Source organism: Zingiber officinale, chromosome 8A, assembly GCF_018446385.1.
Source record: "Zingiber officinale cultivar Zhangliang chromosome 8A, Zo_v1.1, whole genome shotgun sequence".
Taxonomy (NCBI): domain Eukaryota; kingdom Viridiplantae; phylum Streptophyta; class Magnoliopsida; order Zingiberales; family Zingiberaceae; genus Zingiber; species Zingiber officinale.
The window spans coordinates 118,410,684-118,428,202 of record NC_056000.1 but is presented as its reverse complement, the minus strand read 5'-3'; positions in this window follow the sequence as shown (position 1 = coordinate 118,428,202).

Sequence of the window (17,519 nt, the reverse complement as noted above, 5' to 3'; positions counted from 1 at the left end):
TAGCTAAGGGTCCCTGACCACTCACATCTCTAGCCCTCTGACTACTGTACCCTCAAGACTCACTACTCCAGAGTGATCGAGGCTGACAGAACACTGAGCGGCTGAGTAAGCATGATAGGACTACTCCACTCCTAGCTACCACTCTCCATTAGTGGCCGAATGGAAAGCTATAAAATACTGACAACCCTCTCAACCACAAGGAAGACGATAGTCGTCAATATACAATGAATGATGAACATGATATGTATATATAATCATGATACGGACACCGTCATCATCCATGCAAACTCTAACTCCACCTAAGTGCCCCACAACACGGGTATAATCGTCATGATATCTCCATATATCCCACCAAACACATGTACACAACAACGCATGTATAATCAACCAAAAATCTCCAATAATCCCCCTAGACACATATACACAGAACATAGGTACAATTAACATGTATCCTCCAGTACAACACATCAGACACGTGTATATACAACAAATATACAACCAACGCAACTCCAATCATCACACCGGATAAATGTGTACACGACAAACAAAAGGACAAACATCTAAGAGACTTCTATGACACATATGTATCAAGCATAAGTATCAAGCAGGAAAGTAACAAACGAACATGATATAAGGTAAAGTAGCCTAATCCATCACATAAAAACCATGCACTAAGCTCAAAGGAAAACTACAAAGAGACCAAGGAAGAAATACCCGCCTTTATATGTAGATCGTGTCAAGTAGTCTCACGTCGAGACGCTCATCCTGAACCCAAGTCCTGCGATCACATAGTGTATGATATAACTAGTCAAGTATGAACTAATTAGCTAAATCCATCATGAACCAAATAGCTAACTCAACCTTAATATGATAGTTAACTAATCTCATTAATCCCCAACATAATATGATATAAATCCTTATTCACCCATCTATCACATAAATGCAACCAAAACTCCATACTTAGCTTACCTTGATCCAATTGCTCCCGTGCTAACTCATGGCTAAAGATCTTGCTGTCAGAAATGGTGGGTGAAGCTATGTAGAACTGCTACCCGCAAACAAATGTCCTAACACACGAGCAATTATTTACCTCCATAGTTAATAATTTATCTCAAGCATTAACCCAAACTTATTTAATTAAATCATCCACCTAATCACATCTAAACATCCAACCACTTACCTAAATACAAGGTGGCAGCTGATGAAACATGGTTGGAGGGATTCACTGTCGAAACAAGATTATCAGAATTGTGGATCACCGACAAACGGTACTGATCAAAGCTACAATAACCCACCAAGCATCAAATCTCCACGTTCCAATACCAAAATGGAAATCAGATTACAACAAATCTGTTATAAACTGCTCTAAGGATTCCAATACCTTACCCCAAGTCTGTGAGAACCATAATCTGGTGGAGAGAAGGTGATGAACTTCCCTGATGGCAACCACCTCTACTCTGCTCCGATTCGCTAGTGAGAGGGAGAGTATGCCCTAGCCCCCTCCCCCCCCCCCCCCTATGTTGATCCTTCCTTCGGCAACAGCATCACCTGACGACAAGGCAGCTTCAACGGCAGTCGAAAGTGGATGGATGGTGACCGAGGCGATTGATCGGCCAAGGATTGGACTCCTCCCCTATCGTGATCACGTCTGGCACGGGTGGCTTTGGGGATCGGCGACGTCTGGGCGGCAGCGACTAGATCGAAATGTTAGAGTGTATACTAAAAGCCTAGCTTTTGTAAACATCTATTTTTGAAATAAAAGAATTACATTGGTCAAATGTCTATATTTATTTATTGAATATAGTTGTTTAATTAATTTATAAAGTAGATAACATAGTGTGTAGTGTCACACACAGAAGATCATGTTATCAGCTCTTTATAAATTATAAACAGTTGCTCACGACTAAAATGGAAAGGAACAAACCATTAGTATAGTCATAGTGTAATTTGGTATTAGTTTATCTTGACTAATAAATTACATTAGTACACTCTAAGTGTATTGAGTAGGACCATTTTAGGTAAGTTCTTTTTATACTAACTTAATAAAAGAACTAGACCTTAGTTATTATGGAAGTGTGTACTCTTAATCCTAATATAATAACAAGAACATATATTTAATATTTATTTCTTTAACTTATCAAAGGGTGAGATTTAGCTTGATAAATCATTAGGCCCGATAAGTTGGGAAATGATATTACTTATAGTGCGTGTTGTTGATTATAGAAGAAAACTGTGTCCTAGTTATCTAGGTTGAGAATGTCCCCAAGAGGAGCTCATAAGGATTGTCATGTTAAACACTGCAGGTGGATTTAGTCCGACATGACAATGAAGTTGAGTGGTACTACTCTTGGAGCTAAATATTAATTAAGTGAGTTGTCAGTAACTTACTTAATTAGTGGGCATTCGTTATCTTAAACATAGGGAGACTAACACACTCATGATAAGAAGGAGCCCATAAATGTAATTTGGGATTGGTGCGGTGGTGCAACAATAACTCTCTAGTGGAATGAGTTATTGTTGATGAACTTCAGTTGTGTGTTTGGGGCGAACACGAGATATTCAAGCTCATCGGAAGGCCAAAACTAATTTCTCCTCTAGGTCCCTGTCGTAGCCTCATTAAAGCCTCAAGTCCATCCAAATATAAGCTCATCTTGGTGTCCAAGAAGGGGGTCGGTCCAATGCTTAGTGACCAAGCAAGGGCCGGCCACATCCTCTTCTATGGGGGCCAGCCCTATTGCTTGGTGACCAAGCAAGTAGGGGCAGGCCATAATAAATTCAAATAGGAGGGGTGTTTTGAATTTTTAAAATCTTCTCTTTGTAGAAAACTATAAGTTTTAAAAGAGAGATTTTAATTTTAAAAACTTTCCTTATTTGAATTAGGCCACATGTTTTAATAGAGAATTTTAAAAGTTTTAAAACTTTCCATTTTTAACCATCCTCATGGTTTTAGAAAAAAGGAAGAGAAGTTTTAAAAATTGAAATTTTCTATTCATGTTAAAAAAAAAAAATTTTTAAGAGAAGTTTTAAATTTTAATACATGATTTTAATTTTTTAAAAACTTTCCTTTTTTAACATCCACTTTTAGAAAGAGAGATTGTAAAATTTTATAAGAAGTTTTCTTCTTTTATAAAATTTTATAAAAAAAATATTTCCTTCCTCTTTAAGGGGGCCAACCACCCTTGCTTGGTGCCCAAGCAAGGTGGTCGGCCAAATAAAAATAAAAAATAAAATCATCATCCAATGATTTGGTGATTGATTCAATCAAGAGGAAAGAAAAGGAAAAATAAAAGGGAAAAGGAAAAACTAGAGGAAGATTTTAATTTTTGTAAAAATTCTTCCCTTATTTGCCTTGGGCAAGTAATATAAAAGAAGGGGTGAGGAGGCCTCATGAGATAACAATTGTTATTCTCTTGGTGGAGACTCTCTTGGTGTGGCCGGCCCTCTCTCTTCTCCCTTTCCCTTTGCTCTCTTTTCTTTTGTGGTGGTGGTGGTCGAAAATAAGAAGAAGGAGAAGAAGGCTTGGGTGGTGTTCATCTTGGAGGATCGTCGCCCACATGACGTCCAAGGCGAGGCGAGGAATACGGCAGAAGATCTCAAGATCATTAGAATACAAAGAGAAGGTATAACTAGTATTTTTCTTCCGCATCATACTAGTTATTTTTCTTTGTAAGAATTCCATGTTGGATGCTACTCGGAAAATCTAGAGGTTCTACTGTACAAAAATTTTGTACAAAGGTCTGAACCTTTTCCTAGCTACCATGTGTTCTTTTAAATTAAATTTTGGATCGCCTACGGAACTTAACACGTTTGATCCAAAACTTAATCTATTTGTTCTTTTAGGTTTTGACTTGGATCTCCTGCGGAACTTAACACGTTCGACCCAAATCACCTTAAGTTATTAATTCCATTAAATATTAATTTCCATAATTGGTTCCCAGTACTGACGTGGCGAGGCACATGTCCTTCTTGGATATGGGAGCAACCACCACCGACTAGACAAAACCTTTTATGGAAAGCTAATATTTAATTTCCTAAAATAACTTTAGGTTAACCTAAAGGAACAATCAAATCACAAGGAAAAGAAATAAACATAAGAACACTACATCGAAAATAAATTCGAAATACTAGAATCGTAAGCCTCTTGTATTTGGTATTATTTTCAAAAATAACTAGTATGATGCGGAAAGGAAAAATTACTAGTTATACCATCTAGAAAGATCTCTTGATCTTCTACCGTATTCCTCTTCTAACCTCGGACGTTGTGTGGGCAACGATCTTCTGAGATGAGAAACCACCAATGCACCTTCTTCTCCTCCTAGCTAGGTTCGGCCAAAACAAAAGAGCTTCACCAAGGATGAAGAAAAAAAAACACCAACCAAGCTCCAAGGGATACAAGCTTTCTCTCCTTCTTCTTCTTCTTCTCCAAGTAGTATCCGACCACCACAAGAGCTCCAAGCAAGAGGAAGGATTCGGCCACCACAAAGAGGAAGAGAGGGAGAGAGGTTGGCCGGCCACAACACCAAGGAAAAGAGGGAGAGAATAATAGAGGTTGTTGTTGATACAGTCTGACCTGGCTGTTGTTTTGATGTTGACACTGATTTAAGTTTGTATCAGATATTAATTTAACTCAGAATGACTACTGATCGAGGTTGATCAGTTGGGAGGGAAAGTCCTGGTGAGTGAAGCCAGGCAAGGGAAATCCAGATGGGTCAAGGTTGACCAGACATCTGGTAAATAGTCCAAGTAGGGAGCTTGGCACGGGAAAAGTCCAAGTATGGTGACTTGGCACGGAATGGTCAGAGAGGGCTCGGTAGCTCGTTCTCTGGACCGGATGAGGTCGGAGAGGGCTCGGTAGCTTGTTCTCCGGACTAAGTCAGAGAGGGCTCGGTAGCTCGGTCTCGGGACCAGGAAGACCTCAGGGTTTCAGGCTGGAAAGCTGCAAAACTCACTCGGTAGCATTGGATCGGTCTACAGACCGATCCAGTGATACCTTGGTTCCGCACTGATCAGATAGGACTCGGGTGCATCGGTCGTAGCCACACTGGCACAGTGATGTTCGCAGACGCCGTAGCTAGCAGAAATAGAGACCAACCAAAGTCAGTGGTTTATCACGAACTGGAAGCCATTCTGAGAGGGCTACAAGATGCGATCCACAGAGGCTTCTCCGTCGTTCGGGTTGTCACCGATCCTTGATATCGGTCAAGATCCTACAGGGTCAGAGAAGAAGATGGTTCGTGCGACCGTGCTACTCCAGATCATGTCGTGTGCTACTTCTCTGAGATTTCTGACTCGTTTCTGATGCATCTGATCTAACATCTGCTTGTGAGCTTTTTGAGTTACAGGCTGCAGGTACCATGGTGATGTTTGAATTCAAATCAATGACTATCAAAGGAATAAAACAAAATGGTTTTTCTACTGGTTATCGCTGCAAATTATGCAAAAGAAGCGTCAACGTTCACTGGCTTGTTCAGTTGGCTCACTGGCTGCGATCAGCTTGACTCTTCCTTATTGGTTCGAGCTCAGAGACACCAGTGAAGACCAAGGATGATATTGGTGTGAGTTCAGATGAGGAAGAAGCGTGATTGGCGACGCCTGGTTTGGCGACAGTGATATGCTACTGGTTTGCAGTGATTCGATGCAGGCAAACGCAGTGAAGAAAGCAGAGAAATAAGAAGGAGGAAGAGGAGATGAAATATACTCTGGAAAAACTCTCTCTGTCGTTCAAGCAAGAGGCTGTGCGTTTTCGTTGAGCTCTTGGCTGATTCCTCCTGTCGTTGTTTTTCTGCTTCGTGGCTGTAAGTTAAACTGTTAAATCCTTTAGCCACACTCTGTAAGTAATTGTGCTTCACTTTCAAAGCTACTCTTGTGATCTTTGTGGAGAGGTTACTCCACCGAGAAGGAGGATCTTTAGCCGGAATTTATCCGGGGTGCGATCTACCGAAGATCAAGGAGTCGTCCACCTTACGGACACGCCGAGGAGTAGGGGCAAGTTATCCCCGAACCTCGTAAATCCTAGTGTTAGTGTGCTTATGTTTTTCTCTCTTTTAGTTGTCTAATTCCGCTGTGCTAACGATTATCTGTGTAGAAGTTTTCGTTTAAGTTTTTAAAGGAGCTATTCACCCCCCCTCTAGCCATCTAAGATCCCAACAAGTGGTATCAGAGCCTGGTGCTCTTCATTTCGGCTTAACAACCCAAAGAGCTAAACAATGGCCATGTAGGAGGGACTCAGCACCAACCGTCCACCCTATTTCGATGGAGCAGATTTTCAATACTGGAAAAGCCGCATGGAGTATTACCTCAAGACCGATATCTCCATGTGGTTCTCCGTCAAGGAGGGATTCTCACCTCCAAAGGACGAAGAAGGTAAGGAACTTGACTCATTGAGATGGTCAACCGAGCAAACTCGCAAGGGACAAGCCGATGCCAAGGTGGTTGTCACTTTGCAATGTGGGATAGCCAAGGATCAACTTGTCAAGGTTGGTCCTTTCACAAGTGCGAAGGATCTATGGAACAAGCTCATCGAGCTCCAAGAAGGGACTCGAGACTCTCGGATCGCCAAGAGGAATTTGTTCCTAAACCAACTACAGAACCTTGTCATGAAGGAAAATGAAACTGTAAGTGAGATACATGGAAGGTTCAAGGAGATCATCAATGGTCTCCATTCGGTGGATGAACGAGTAGAAAACCGTGACCTCGTAAGGTATGCTCTAAAAGATTTTCCTAGGAATGCCTTGTGGTCATCCATGGTGGATGCCTACAAGGTATCCAAGGATCTTTCCATTGTTAAGTTAGATGAATTTTTTTGTGAAATGGAATTACATGAACTTGCTAACAAAGGGCAAAAAGAGAAAGGTATTGCTTTGGTTGCAGAAGAAAAGAGCAAGGAGGGAAGAAGAAAGAAAGAAAAGAAGAAGGAGAAAGAAATTGTTTCATCTTCATCCTCCTCCGAGTCCGATGATGAAGGTGAATCATCATCAAGCGAGATGGCCAACTTCGTGAGAAGAATCATGAGAAGGAGCAGAAGATACAAAGGGAAAGGTAAACCTAGTGAACAAAATATTGACAAAACTAATGTTACATGTTATGAGTGCAGCAAAAAGGGACACTATCGGAGCGAGTGTCCGAAATTAAAAAGGAAGGAGGAACGAGCCAAAAAGAAGGAGGAAAGAGTCAAGAAGAAGAAGGCTCTAAAAGCTACATGGGATGAGTCTTCTTCAAGTTCATCTGAGGAAGAGAAGAGGGAGAAGAGTACACGGCAGTTAGCCCTCATGGCAAGAGAGGAGTCCGAGTCCGAGAGTGAGGACTCAAGCTCTTCAGCCGCGACTTCATCATCTTCGGATGATGAAGAGGTAACCTCTCCCCATTTAGAAAAGTGTTATAAAACAATTGCACATTTGTCTACTTCCCTTAAAAAATCAAAAACAGAAACTAAACTGCTAAAAGATGAAATAGAGAAATTAAGGGCCCTTAGGGAAGATGAGGTCGATGACCTTTATCAAGAGGCCCTAGAGGATGAAAACAAAACCTTGAAGGGTGAAATTGAGAAGCTCAAGAAAATGCTTGAGAAATTCTCAACCAGCTCTAAGACCTTAGACATGATTCTAAATGCCCAAAGGGCGGTTTACAACAAGGCTGGATTAGGATACCAACCTAAGGAGTCTAGCTTTATTTCTTTAGTGTCAAGAACTCAATTTCATAGAACACATGTTTCTAGGGTTCATGAGACTAGGAAGAAGGTGACTAAGGCATGGGTGCCTAAGTCTCTCATTGTAGATGCATTAGGTCCCAGAATTTGGGTACCTAAAACATCCGTCTTTCGTGTCTTGTAGGCATTGGTCGAGGGGGAGCGTCTATCAACTTGGTTTGTTGATAGTGGATGCTCCAAGCACATGACAGGGGACAAGTCACTATTCTCTACCATACAAAATAAAAATAGAGGTAATGTGTCTTTTGGCAATAATGGTAGTCTTAAGGTTATAGGGGTTGGAGACATTCATATATCCGAATGTCTCCACATCAAGAATGTTCTTCTAGTCAAGGGGATGACTTTTAATCTCCTAAGTGTCACCAATTGTGTGATACGGGTTACACAATTGAATTTCATTCAAGTCAATGTTTGGTTAAACACATTGACACACTTGACACGGTACTAGTAGGCACAAGGGTTGATAATATTTATCAAGTATCGTTTAAAAGTGCTACTAATGCTTTGATTAAGTGTTTCATGTCAAAAGAAGAAGAGTCTTGGCTTTGGCATAGAAGGTTGGCACATGTAAACATGAAGAACATTCGGAAGTTGGCCAACAAAGGACTAGTACGAGGCTTACCAAGCATCAAGTACCAAAAGAACAAACTATGTGATGCATGTCAAATGGGTAAGCAAACAAAAGCATCTCATAAAGGTAAAAGCATTGTGAGTACATCTACTGCCTTAGACTTATTACATATGGACTTGTTTGATTGTAACAATGTTATTTCATTGAATGGTAGTAGATATTGTTTAGTAATTATTGATGATTTTACTAGATATACATGGACTTTCTTTTTGAAAACTAAGGATCAAACCATAGATATTTTTATTTCTTTTTGTAGAAGAACTGAAAATGAAAAATCAACAACAATTAAAACCATTAGAAGTGATCATGGTGGTGAATTTCAAAACCATAGGTTCTTAGAATTTTGTCAAGCAAAAGGGTATAGACATGAGTTCTCAACTCCAAGGACCCCACAGCAAAATGGGGTTGTGGAGAGAAAGAATCGAGTCTTACAAGAGGCTGCACGAAGCATGCTCAATGAGTACTCACTACCGAGTTACTTGTGGGCTGAAGCTGTGAATACAGCTTGCTATGTGCAAAACCGAATCCTGATACATAGGTTTTTAGGAAAGACTCCTCATGAACTTTGGTTTGGGAAACCACTTACAATTAAACATCTTAGGGTGTTTGGTTGTAAGGTGTTTATTTTGAACACCAAGGACCATCTTGGAAAATTTTCGGCCAAGGCTGATGAAGGGATACTGGTCGGTTACTCGCTCACCAGCAAAGCCTATCGAGTCTACAACAATAGGACTAAATTGATTGAAGAGTCCTCTGATGTAGCTTTTGAAGAAATCCCTAAATCAAATGATCAATCAAGGGATGTAGGAGAAATTCAACTTGAACATAGAAATCTAAGTTTGAATGATCAAAATGAAGAAAGAGTCAAGGTTGACTCTGATGACGATGAGCAAAGGCAACAAAGGGCTCCGGTTGATCCCTTGCCTGATATTGAGTCCTTGCCTGTGCCTAGTGAGACCATTCATGAGGCACCACCAACACCAAGACAATCTAGGATAACCACTAGTCATCCCCAAGACCAAATTATGGGAGATATCCAACAAGGGGTTAGGACTAGGTCATTCTTTAGAAATGAGTCTAATGAAGTCGCATTGATTTCAGAGATTGAACCAAAATTAGTTGATGAGGCATTGCGCGATCCTGATTGGATCATAGCTATGCAAGATGAGTTAGGTCAATTTGAAAGGAGCCAAGTGTGGGACTTAGTTCCTAGACCTAAGAAGACCACCATTATTGGAACTAAATGGGTCTTCAAAAATAAGTTAAATCAAAAGGGAGAAGTTGTAAGAAACAAGGCAAGACTTGTAGCCAAGGGCTATAGTCAAGTCGAAGGTCTCGATTATGATGAGACTTATGCTCCCGTGGCCCGATTAGAATCCATTCGTTTGATGCTAGCTTTTGCTGCACATAGAGGTTTCAAGCTCTATCAAATGGATGTTAAATCTGCCTTCTTAAATGGCTTCATTAAAGAAGAGGTCTATGTTGAACAACCCCCGGGGTTTGTGAGTACCGAAGCTCCAAACCACGTATACAAGCTCAAGAAAGCTCTTTATGGGCTTAAACAAGCACCTCGAGCTTGGTACGAAAGGCTGTCAACTTATTTACTAGAAAAGGGCTTTGTAAGAGGCCAAATAGACCCAACACTATTTCTGCGTAGAGATGGTGAAAACATTTTTGTAGCCCAAGTGTATGTCGATGACATAATTTGTGGCTCAAATAACAAGGTCTATTTAAATGAATTCATTTCTCACATGGAAAGTGAGTTTGAGATGAGTCTAGTAGGAGAGTTGACATTCTTCCTCGGACTTGAAATCAAACAAACTCGAGATGGAATTTATGTCCATCAGACAAAATACACTCAAGAGATGCTTAGAAAATTCAATATGAGTGACTCTAAGGAAATGTCCACTCCAATGGCGACAAGCACTCGCCTTGACAATGATGAGAGTGGAAAACCAATTGATCTAACACAATATAGAAGCATGATTGTTAGTCTTCTATATCTCACAGCTAGTCGACCAGACATACTTTTTGCTGTGGGCATGTGTGCTAGATATCAAGTCTGTGCCAAGGAATCTCATTTAATTGCAGTTAAGAGAATATTGAGATACCTTAAGGTCACAATTCGAGTAGGTCTATGGTACCCTCGTACAGAGTCTTTTGACTTGATAGGCTATACCGATTCCGATTATGCTGGGTGCAAACTAGATCGGAAAAGCACTAGTGGGGGTTGCCAATTTTTAGGTTCATCATTAGTTAGTTGGTCAAGTCGGAAGCAACATTGTGTGGCTCTCTCCACGACCGAGGCTGAATACATTGCCATGGGAGAGAGTGTATCACAATTGTTGTGGATGATTCACACTCTAGAGGATTATGGACTTTCTTATAAGGGTGTACAAGTGCTATGTGACAACATTAGCACGATCAACCTAACTAAAAATCCAGTCCATCATTCAAGGACCAAGCACATTGAAGTGCGTCATCACTTCATTAGAGATCACGTAGCTAGGGGTGACATTGTGCTCACATATGTGGAGTCAAAGTCAAACCTAGCTGATATTTTCACCAAACCCCTTCCGGAGAATGAATTTAGTCATTTAAGGAGGGAATTGGGAATGTGTTTGGCTCCTTAGGTCCTTAGGACCTCATCATGATCAATAAGGAAAAATTAAAAAAATGACAAGAGAAATTGGGAATGATTTTGGGCAACTTGGGAACATCTCACACAAACTATAAGGTTTAACAAAATATTTTTGTTTGCTAGAAATGGGGTGAGATGCTAGGAACAACCAAATTATTCAAAATGTATCATGCATCCCTTGAATAATTAGGTTGAAGAGACATTAATTGAGTATGGGGAACACCATTACATAATTCATGTGTAATTGGTTCCTTGATCTTACTCATATATTCCAATCAAGGAATCTTGGTTGGACTTTTGCCTAGAAGTTATCCAATTATAGTTGATGGTTGATTTGTTGATTGATATTTTTGATTGATACTTAACATGCCTTGATTGAAAATTAGGACAAGTTGTTTATATTTTGACAAACTTGAAACTGATCATAGCAATCCTAGGTCTTAACTAATACCTTGGTTCACTATAGGTAATAGTTTTATAAGGTTCTCTAAGATTGGAACTCTAAGATTCCAAATGTCTGAGTTTTTGGGTTTTGAAGTCTGAAACTTTCGGGCTCTAAACAAGCTCAGGCCATAAGAGTTCAGTTTTTGAACACAATTGTGGGTGTTGATCCTTAGGTTTTAGGTTATGAATTTGGGAGGTTCTGAATTCTTGGTTGTTGAACTTTTCAGAATTCTCGATCAACAACGGCGCAAAAATTTCAGTTACTGAAATCAGAATTTCAGGATTATCAGACACTGATCGGTCCAGGGACCGATCAGGTCGATATCTGATCGGTCCCTACGACCGATCAGTAGAGTTCATTCGATACTGATCGACCTCTGATCGATCCGGGGACCGGTCAGGAGGTTCCCTGATCGATCTCCACGACCGATCAGGACGATCAAGAGGTTCCCTGATCGGTCTCCACGACCGATCAGGAGGTTCTGGCACGCATCCACCTCTGATCGGTCCGGGGACCGATCAGGAGATACTGGGTCGGTCTGTCGACCAATCCAGAACGAATCCATAACTCTTCGGTCAGTTCTATGGTTCGCAGGAAGGCTACCTGATCGGTCTCCACGACCGATCAGAGAGTTTCCTGATCAGTCTGGGGGACCGATCAGACCTCTTTGGGCGTTAAAATCGATACTGATCGGACGACCGTCCGATCAGATCTCACTGTGCACTATCTCCTCATTAAATCCTCCCGACCTCCTCTCTTCCCGATCTTCTTCCTTTTCCAAAACCCTAGCCGACCGACTCATAACCTAGCCGACGCTCCTCTTTTCCTCCTGTCTTCTAGACCCATCATCTTCTAAAAGCCGAAGGTTACAATGGCGCCCAGGTAACTCTTCTTCCTCCCGAGATTTGTTCATTCTTAGCTGTTTAGCTTCTTTTCACAATTTCTCTATGTGTGTTGTCTCGGTTCTCTCTGTGTGGTCTCGGTTCTCTCTATGTGGCTCCCGTGGACTCCCATTTGTCCCGACCGTGTCCAAATCCTTATCTATCTAGGAAGAAAGCAGTCGGTGAGGGTTCTTCTAAGTCCCCAGCTGAGAAAACCAAGTCTCCTGCTCCCTCTCGACCCCAACCAGCTAGTTCCAGTAGATTCCCAAACCGCCAGTCTGAGCAAGCTTTTCAACAAAGGACATTCAAATTACTCCCTTGTAGGTCCGTGGATAGAAAATTCATGGACGAATTTTGCCCACAAGTGTCCGAAATCATAGCATACTACAAACTCGATTCACTAGTCTACTTGGAATGGGATATCAACTATGACTTGGTCTCTGAGTTCTATAATAACCTTCATGAGACTAATGATCAAGGTTTTAAAACAAGAGTTGCTAAGCGGACTCTTGATTTCAGTATCTCATCTTTCTTTGAGTATCTCAATTGTCGGAGGTGTTCCGGTGATGTCTTTTCGATATTTCCTGACTTACCAGATCAGTTACTTCCACCGTTTGATATCTCACCTGACGATATATATGAGTACTTCTTCAGACAGCCTAGACAAGGGCTAGATGAGCTAGATGTTGACTTCCCTACTTTTGCAGCCTTGAGATTATCTCCTCAAGATTACATTCTTTTTAAAATTGTCACGAACTGCCTTCTACCTATCACATCTAAACCATTATCTGAGATCCGATCATATCATTGTCTTATGCTTTATGGTTTGCGTCGGCGTCTCGATTTTGATATCATGTCGAGCATCTACTCCTCGATCATATCATATTCTCAGCCTAGCGGCTTCACTATTTATATGCCTTATGGGCATATAATTACTGATTGGCTTGAGACCCTTCAGGTTGATGTCTCTAAGGGTAGAATAATCAAAATGGTCAGGCAGGATTGCCGACTTGGGAAACGGGCATTTTCCAAGTCTGGAATCATAGGGCAAAATGGGGATGTTCAGTGGAAGGATGGGAGAGCTTTAGGTGAGTTACCACGGGGACCTCCACGACAGGTTGCAGCTGCTCCTGTTGCTGCTCCTCCTGCTGACATTGGCGAGGCGGATCCAGACCTGCGCTGGCAGATCGCTGAGTTGGAGAGCCGATTTGATCGTCACGAGGAGATGGTGGCTGCTGAGTTCGATGGACTACGCATACGGATTGACCAGCGCTACGATGACCTGCGCAGGCATATTGACCAGCGCTTCGATGATATGCGCAGTCATCAAGTGGTGACACAGCAGTTGCTACTCGGATGGATGGCGCACTACCCGCCTCCGCAGTCTTACCCAGGTTATTCATCCTCCGGCATGCCGCCTCAGGATTTCACCCCTCCTGCCGATGATGGTGATATTCCTCAGTGTGAGGATGTTGATTGATACAGTTTGTTTGTTGGCTGTCTGTATTTTGGATGTTATTTGTTAGTCTTTATGACTGACCTGGATGTTTGCTACTCCTGTATTTATGCTACTCCGTTTTCTTTTTGCTTGCTCTTTATTATGCTTCATTTTCTATTGGATATTAATATGCTGTTCACTTGCATGTCCTGTTTGTCCTTTATCTCTTTATCATTGTCTCGTAATACACTTAGAGGCATTTTGGGGGATTAAGAAAGAAAACAGTATGGGTTAAGGGGGAGTCTTTTAACATTTTCTTACTTGGTTCGCACCTTTTCGGTGTTTGACAAAGGGGGAGAAGGTAACTAAGTTTAGAATTAAATGAAAGTTTGAGTTAGGGGGAGAATCATGAGTCTCCTATTCTTACATGGTACTGTATCTGTCTTAGGGGGATGATTCTCCTATTCTTACATGGTACTGTATCTGTCTTAGGGGGAGGATCTTGATTCCCCTAAAATTATGAAAATTTGAACAATTCTGATCTAAACTTAAATCGTGTTGTCAAACAACAAAAAGGGGGAGATTGTTGATACAGTCTGACCTGGCTGTTGTTTTGATGTTGACACTGATTTAAGTTTGTATCAGATATTAATTTAACTCAGAATGACTACTGATCGAGGTTGATCAGTTGGGAGGGAAAGTCCTGGTGAGTGAAGCCAGGCAAGGGAAATCCAGATGGGTCAAGGTTGACCAGACATCTGGTAAAAAGTCCAAGCAGGGAGCTTGGCACGGGAAAAGTCCAAGTATGGTGACTTGGCACGGAATGGTCAGAGAGGGCTCGGTAGCTCGTTCTCTGGACCGGATGAGGTCGGAGAGGGCTCGGTAGCTCGTTCTCCGGACTAGGTCAGAGAGGGCTCGGTAGCTCGGTCTCGGGACCAGGAAGACCTCAGGGTTTCGGGCTGGAAAGCTGCAAAACTCACTCGGTAGCATTGGATCGGTCTACAGACCGATCCAGTGATACCTTGGTCGTCTGGATCGGTCTGCAGACCGATCCAGTGATACTCCAAGATCACTGATCGGTCTGGTGACCGATCAGGATCCACACAGAAACATTCTGTGGGCTATCTGATCGGTCTGGTGACCGATCAGGATCCACACAGAAACATTCTGTGGGTTAACTGATCGGTCTGTGGACCGATCAGTAACCACACAGAAGCATTCTGTGGGTTATCTGATCGGTCTACAGACCGATCAGAAAGAAGTGATCAGAAACGCTGAGAAAGCGTGGAACGGTCTGTGGACCGATCCACACATAGTATGATCGGTCCACAGACCGATCAGGATCTTCCCGGACCGATCTCCTGATCGGTCCAGAAACCTATGGATCGGTCTGCTGACCGATCCACAGTGATGTCGCATGTCTCCTGCTACTTCTCTGAGATTTCTGACTCGTTTCTGATGCATCTGATCTAACATCTGCTTGTGAGCTTTTTGAGTTACAGGCTGCAGGTACCATGGTGATGTTTGAATTCAAATCAATGACTATCAAAGGAATAAAACAAAATGGATTTTCTACTGGTTATCGCTGCAAATTGTGCAAAAGAAGCGTCAACGTTCACTGGCTTGTTCAGTTGGCTCACTGGCTGCGATCAGCTTGACTCTTCCTTATTGGTTCGAGCTCAGAGACACCAGTGAAGACCAAGGATGGTATTGGTGTGAGTTCAGATGAGGAAGAAGCGTGATTGGCGACGCCTGGTTTGGCGACAGTGATACGCTACTGATGTGCAGTGATTCGATGCAGGCAAACGCAGTGAAGAAAGCAGAGAAATAAGAAGGAGGAAGAGGAGAGGATAAAAAAAAAGCTCTGGAAAAACTCTCTCTGTCGTTCAAGCAAGAGGCTGTGCATTTTCGTTGAGCTCTTGGCTGATTCCTCCTGTCGTTGTTTTTCTGCTTCGTGGCAGTAAGTTAAACTGTTAAATCCTTTAGCCACACTCTGTAAGTAATTGTGCTTCACTTTCAAAGCTACTCTTGTGATCTTTGTGGAGAGGTTACTCCACCGAGAAGGAGGATCTTTAGCCGGAATTTATCCGGGGTGCGATCTACCGAAGATCAAGGAGTCGTCCACCTTACGGACACGCCGAGGAGTAGGGGTAAGTTATCCCCGAACCTCGTAAATCCTAGTGTTAGTGTGCTTATGTTTTTCTCTCTTTTAGTTGTCTAATTCCGCTGTGCTAACGATTATCTGTGTAGAAGTTTTCGTTTAAGTTTTTAAAGGAGCTATTCACCCCCTCTCTAGCCATCTAAGATCCCAACAGTTGTCACCCTTGAAGGCACCCCCACCCCTTCTTTTATATTCCTTGGCTTTGGCTGTAACAACCCACCCTTCTTACTTCTACTCTCTAAGGGCGAATGTTACCTAACTACAACTCTCTATCTAGTGTTACTGACGATATTATTAGAGTCAGTTAGATTTATCACGGTTCAGAGGAATTCCTACCGAAAAATTTCGGCAGAGTCTCCCCTGAACCGGTGACCAAATCTATAATACACAAGATATATACACAGCCACATGCAGCTGGAACACATTTTATTCACAACCACGCAGTAATAAATTCATACTATGACCAAAAGACTAGACTAGCAACAAGAACTAAACACAACTCCCAGAATAGGACATAAATAAGCTACAATACGAATCAAACTCAATCACAATCACATAAACTTCATAACAGTATTTAAAGAAAAGAACTAAAGCATAAACTCTAATCATTAGGTCCTGCAAGTTTGCTAGCACTCTCTGGATCTCTCCATAGTCCAATCACCACACACATTCATCATCACCACCACCCTGTCGCCTCCCTTCATATCTTAGCTTTTCCTTTATCTGCAGTAGGAGGAAAGAAAATAGATCTATAAGTGAAACGCTTAGTAAGTACTAATCTATCTCACAAAAACTCGAAGTGCATAAAAAGAATGCAACAATACTAAAACTGGAATACTAAAAGCAAATCTGCATGTGCTCATGGTATACAGAAAATGAAACTGGATACTAAACATGCTCACTATCTAACAGGATAATAAGAAATTAACACTGTAAGCTTAGAATTAAAGAAACTAACTTTTTATTTAATCTAAGCATAAAACTTATTATATTTTCTTATATCCTTGTAATAGAAATTAATCTTTTAATTTCTATCTTTTACTTTCTTCTTCTTTCTTTCTTCTTTTTTTCTTAACTTTTCTTTTCTTTTCTTCTTTGGGCCCAGGCTTAGTACCATCTTTGTTTTGCGCGCTCTCTAATAGTGACTGGGGTAGCGAGCCTCCAGCCCTATGAGGATAAAGACCTCGGTCTTACCAGGGCCAAGACCTCGAAATTGGTCACCTGGATTTGTTTAACGACAACCTCAGAAGTCGGGTACTAGCCTCTTACTTTAGTTTACTTGTTATCTCTTTTTAACTAGACCTTGGTCTTTTTTTCTTTTTACTCAATTTTCTCATAATCCTTTATTAGAGTTTATTGGAATCCTCTAGATATACCTAACAAGTGTAGGATTACAATTAACTAAGCATGCTATATAAAAACAATACAAGAGAAGCAAATCTAAACTCTCTCTAAGCATGTTATAAAACAAAGCAACAGAAAAGCAAATCTAAACTTTCTAAACATGCTGCAAAACAAAGGAAAAGAAAGCACATCTGAACTTACTAATCATGCTCTAGAATAGAGCAAAAGAGAGCTAGTTTGAACTTTTAAAACATGCTGTGATAAAAGCAAAAA